Genomic DNA, 6,077 nt, shown 5'->3' with positions numbered 1-6,077 from the left:
TGAAGCTGCAGAGTGTGTCAGCAGGGGTGCCCATGGTGGACTGGTTTCGGTGGAGCTTCCAGACTGAGGCAGACTCAGAAGAAGGAAAAGGCCATCCATTTCTCAAAGAATTGGCCAGTGAAAACCTTATGAATAGTAGTGAAACACTGTCTGATATATTATTGAAAATTTTTTGAATAGCCCTGAAACTTTGTCTGATACAGTGCTGGAAGACGAGCCCCTCAGGTCGGAAGGCACTCAGGATAGGACTCGGAAAGAGCTGCCTCATCAGGGAGGAGCCTACCTTAATGATACGGATAAAGTGCAGCTTTTGGGACCTCCATTTGCTGAAGTGGTACAACTCAATATGAGAAGAAACAGCTGCAAACATACATTAATAATTGGAAGGTACAGAGATTGAAGCATACTCCATTTTAACACATCCAGTGGTGTTGAATGAAGCCCCTCGGTGGTACCAATGGTTAAACATTACCACATTTGTATGCGTATAATGTGTGCTTTATAAAATTTGCCAACTCTGCCCTCCCCAAAAAGTATTTTCATATGCGTATGGCAATACCTTCTGCCCATTATTTGCATAAAAATACAGTAATTCTTCTTTGTTTACATAAGGTGAAAGAACAGTAAAAGTACAGAAGTTTTAGAAAGTAATTTGGCAAGACTGGTATTTTCTAATAAAATTAATTTCTTAGAGAATTATTTATAACAGTCAGTAAATTGGAACTTTTTTTTTTTTTAAATGTCTATATGTTCACAGAAGGAAGACTGGGCAACTTACTTCCATAAAGATTTACCACCTCAGAAACCCAGAGGAGGTTGCTGTGAGTTGGAATCAACTCTGTGGCTGTGAAGTTTAGGTTTTTTTTTTTTTTTTTTTTAAATATGTTGGCATATTCTCACAAGATCATGATATTAATGTTGTTGTGTATTCATTTATTTCTCAAAATTCCTCATAGCAATTTTAGGAAGCACATTTTGCTAGCTTATATTTTCTATATTTAAAATTATTTAACTTTTTCTTGTGATTTGGTTGAAATTTTACAGAGCAGATTCATTTTCCATTCAACAGTTCATACACATTTTGTTTTGTGATGTGATATGTCAAAAATCAAGTTATTGTATCATTGCTGCTGAGTTGATCCCCACTCATAGTGACCCCTCCTTGGGTTTCTGAGGCAGTATCTCTACAGAAGTAGATCAGCCCATCTACCTTCCGAGGAGCAGCTGGTGGGTTTGAACTGCCAGCCTTCTGGTTAGCAGTCAAATGTCTGAGGTACTATGCCACCAGAGCTCCCTACTGTAGGGAACTCTGCATAAATTAAATGTATAAAGTTCTTTAATCGTACTTCAAAATGTTTGTATTTTAATATCAAGTGAGAAGAAATCAGGTTACTACTGCATGCATTATACAGGCTCTCAAATATGTAAGAGTACTCAGAAAAAAAGCGCTGATGTTGGTTAATAGTGACATGTGATTGCGGGAGAGGTTTGGTTTTATTTAATTTTCTCTAAGCTTCTGCATGAAGCACGTATGCCGTTTTATATATATATAAAGCCATTTCTAGAGAATGGAAAGTAAGAGGACTTACATTTTTTCTCCACATGGAGTTGAAGGTAACCTCAGTCCCACTGGCTTCGTGCTTTGTAATCTCACTTCGGGAACCCCACACTGTTATCACTGAAGCTGTAATTCTTGGTTCTCGCGTGGCAGAAAACTCTCCTTTGGTCCCTGTCTGACTCCACAATGGAAAAAGAAACAAGCTGTTCACATCTGTCTTATCTTTTCATAATTGTATTTTAAATTATAGTTCTTTGTCAAAAACTCAAACTTTTCACTGTGGATCTATAAATTCCATGACCTGTCTCCTCTGGAAATGGCTGATGTCGTTAGAAAGGTTCCAATATCAATCATTCAACTAATGGCCTCTCTCCCCCCCCACCTCTTTTTCTCTCTGTCCCTCTCTCTCTTTTAAATAATTACTCTGAATATCTGAGAAAAAAGATCAGACCAACCCTACCTCCTCTCAGCTATAGTGCTGTCATTGTCACTAATGGAATTTAAAACTTCGATTAGAAGACAGTTTCCTGAGGAGACTTCTTAGCAACTGCCAATTAAGGGGAGGAGAATTTTGCACTCTCTGTGGAATTAGCAATAGATTGTAACCAATGTGGTTAAAAGTAGCCCATTTGGAAGGAAATGATCTTCTTCTGACTTTTGATGCACACGGCGTTGGTTTTTCACCCTCAGATCAGGAGGATAGTTCACTGCAACATGTAACTTACAGATTAGAGATGTCTGCAAGGGCTCTTCCCTTCTCTCCTTGCCCTCACAGGTGATTTCTGTCAGATATGGAGAGATTGATGAGGGCTGATTTTTCTTTGCTATTTATTTCTATGTATTTGCACATATTGAGTTAGAGTGAAAATAGTGGCCTTTCAAGTGTGTTCCTCATCTCTCCCCCTTAACCTCCTCCTAGCTGGATGTCCAGGAAGTTGGCTAACACAGTGACGACCTTGAGGAGGGAAATTCAGGGCTGCTTTGCCTACTTTCCTGTCTGGAAACTTTGGACTGAGTAGTTCTTCACGCCCCAAAACCAAGGTTGCCGGCTAGACTGCTGACCTAAAGGTTGGTGTTTGAGCCCACCTAGCACTTCTATGGGAGAAAGACCGGTGATCCGCATCAGTAAAGATCACACCACAGAAAACCCTCCAGGGCAGGTCTACCCTGTGTCAGTAGGAGGTGGGTTGGGCTCAGTGGCACCAGCATTTCCTCACTGAGCTCAACACACCCTTCTTCACCCAGTTGACAATGCTGGAATCATTCTCTTATGTAATAAATAACATTTATATGTATTTATTAGTCTCCTGGGAATGCAATAACAAAATACCACAAACAGGGAGACCTAAAACAACAGCAATTTGTCTCTCACAGTTCTGGAGGCTCCAAGTCCAAAGTCCAGGTGTCAACCATGTTGATTCCTTCTGGGGCTGTGAGGAAGAATCCACTCTAGGCCTCTCTCCTAGCTTCTGGTGGCTGCCAGCAATCCTTGCTGTCCTTTGGCTTATAGATGCGTCACTCCCTTGTCTGCTTCCATCTTCCAATGGCATCATCCTTGTGTGTCTGCCTCTCTGTGCCTCCTCTTGGGATATGGACACAAATTGTACTGGGTTAGGGCCCACCCTACTCCATTATGACCTCACAGCAACTTAACTAATTACATCTGCAAAGACTGTTTCCAAAGAGGTTCACATTTATGGGTACCTGGGCTTAGGACTTGATGTGTGTGTGTGTGTGTGTGTGTGTGTGTTTATGTATTTGTGTGTGGGGAGGCACAGTTCAATCCATAGCTGGAGTTTAGGTGTCTTTCTCAGAAGCAATATAAGAATATATATGGTTCAGAAAAAATGTCTTAGTTTTCTTTGAATACATGATAACTTGTTCTGTAATATTGAGATCCATGCAATCGTAGGTACTCTGTCTGTTTTAAATAAAATGAAATCTTTCCACTGACCAAAACAATGGTTAAGCCAACCTGGCATATTATGGAGACTACCCAGTTTCCTTGGGAGCTAAGTTTCCACCTCCAGAACAGGAAAGGGTCAGGGGCAATGGTTTTGGTGGGCACCATCCCTGCCATCCCTCCCTCCACACTGCACTGCCATCAGAACCTCAGCAGTCAGGGGTCCTGGCACACAGACCCTCAGCAAAGCCTTCAGAGGCCTGGGGCCTTTGTCAAGTTTTTGCACACATCCCAGAGCTGTCTGATGACTAGGGTGAGTGGAGAAGTGAGGCACAGATCTCTCTAAGTCTCTGGCCCACCATTGCTTTCACTACAGAGACCTTACCTCTCTCTCTCCTGAGACAGGACTTTCCACACCAGTATCAGGTTCAGTTTTGCACTTGACCAACTGTCACCTCCCATACACACCCTGCTTGGCTGGTATTTTTGTGGCCCTGCGATGTTCCTCTTTAGCCTTTAAATACAAAAGCTGTTAAGAACTCCCTGGCTGGAAGGTTTTTATTTTGTTTTCACACAGACAGATTTGCATTAAATTTTTATCATTGTTTCTGTTTCATTTTTGTTGTTCGTCTTGTTGCCTTCAAGTCAGTTCTGACTCATGGTGCCTCTGGGTGCGGAGTAGAGCCACTCCATAGGGTTTGCAAGGCTGTGACCTTTCAAAGGCAGATCTCCAGGCCTTTCTTCTGATGTGCCCCTGGGTGGGTTTGAAATACCAACCTTTTGATAAAGAGCCTAGCACTTAACCATTTGCGACACCCAGGGGGCTCCTATTTAATTTGTACAACACTAGAATCAGATAGAGTCATTTGTATTGTAGCAGATAAGAAAACTGGGAGTCAGGGAGTTGAAGTGAGTTTTAATAAAGCAAAGAGTTCCTTGGGCCGGGACTGGGAGTAGGGCCCAAGCATCTGTTTATCCCTAAGCATCACCCCACTCAACTCTGGCTCAAAGTTTGGCAGTTTGAACCAAGGCAGAGCTGCCTTCAAAGAGTCCTGGTGATCAGAATCTGAAAGTCCACAGCCTTGAGAGTCCTGTGTAGCAGTTCTATGCCGAATGCATGAGGTGCCCATGAGCTGAATAGACTCAAGGGTAACTAACAGAAACATCACTACATAGGGTGACCAGCTGGCCCAGTTTGCCCAGGCCTGAGGGATTTCCCAGTCCACGTGGCTGAATCACGATCACCGTCTGTTGCCAAGTTTTATCTCTCCTCAAAACCTTCTTATTCGATGTCTTCTCCACCTAAAACTCTCCTTTTCTGCTTCTTTCCAGGAATAGTTCTTTCTCATCCTTCACTCTCAGTCTAATTGTCTGTAATCACAGTTGATTTTTCAGATTGTTCTGGAAATGCGATTTTTCTCATTCATTTCGTACATTGCACCAGTCACATTGTGGAATTCATTTATTTTATAGTAGTATATCAATTTGTTTACTTGACTATTTTCTGTCAGCCCTTTTTAGATGGTTGATGAATATAATATCCTTTTCTATTCCTTCCCCCTCAGTTCTGTTCCCAGCACATAGTAGTTACTCAGTAAACATGAATACATACACACACACACACACACACACACACACACACACATATGAGCTCTGGTAGCATAGTGCCTAAGGCACTTGACTGCTAACCAGAAGGCTGGCAGTTCAAACCCACCAGCCACTCCTCAAAAGGAAGGTTGGGCAATCTACTTCTGTAGTGATACTGCCTCAGAAACCCAAGGAAGGGTCGCTATGAGTAGGGTTCGACTAGATAGCAGTGAGTTTTTTGAGTATGTATGTAATCATGCATGTTGTTGTTGTTGTTATTTGCCGTCGAGTCGAACTCGACTCATAGCGACCCCTCCTTGGGTTTCCGAAGCAGTATCACTACGGAAGTAGATTGCTCCATCTTCCTTCCGAGGAGTGGCTGGTGGGTTTGAACCACTAGCCCTCTGGTTAGCAGTCAACTGTCTTAGCCACTATGCTACCAGAGCTCCCGTAATCATGCATATATAGTTTTATTTTGTGCCAGGTAATTATACCAAATATTTTATATCTATTTTTTTCACTTCATTCTGATAAACATCCTATGAGTTACATAGATTTATCCGTTTTGAAAGGAAGCTGGGCAGGGCAGGGTTTTGTAACCTGCTGAAGCTTTGTTGTTGTTGTTAGTTGTTGTTGAGTCAGCTCAAAGTTACCAAGTTCTGAATGGAAGAGAGGAGCGAGATATAAACTCAGACAGGTTAACTTTGGTGTGGTCAGTACTTTCAACCACCAAGGAATGATGTTGCACCCCTGAAACATTTTTAATAAATGAATGGGTAATAGATTATAATTCTCTGGCCACAATATAAATCATAATAACAAAATTAAACTCTACCCTCTTTCAGTTGTCTCTGATTAGATGCCTGTTACCTGTCGGGCACTGCTATGCACTATGGTAGATCATTTGCAAGAGTAGCTAAATCACTTTGCTTCTCATGTCCACAGCTCTTTAATGTGACTTCACAGTTCTTCCTGTAGTGAAATGAAGGCTATATTCCTACCCTTTGAACCTAGGCTGACTATAGGACT

The sequence above is a fragment of the Orycteropus afer genome, unplaced genomic scaffold (genome assembly GCF_000298275.1).
Source record: "Orycteropus afer afer isolate SDZICR_OR568_19922 unplaced genomic scaffold, OryAfe1.0 scaffold00069, whole genome shotgun sequence".
In the NCBI taxonomy this organism is placed as follows: domain Eukaryota; kingdom Metazoa; phylum Chordata; class Mammalia; order Tubulidentata; family Orycteropodidae; genus Orycteropus; species Orycteropus afer.
Note: the sequence above shows the minus strand (reverse complement) of the source record.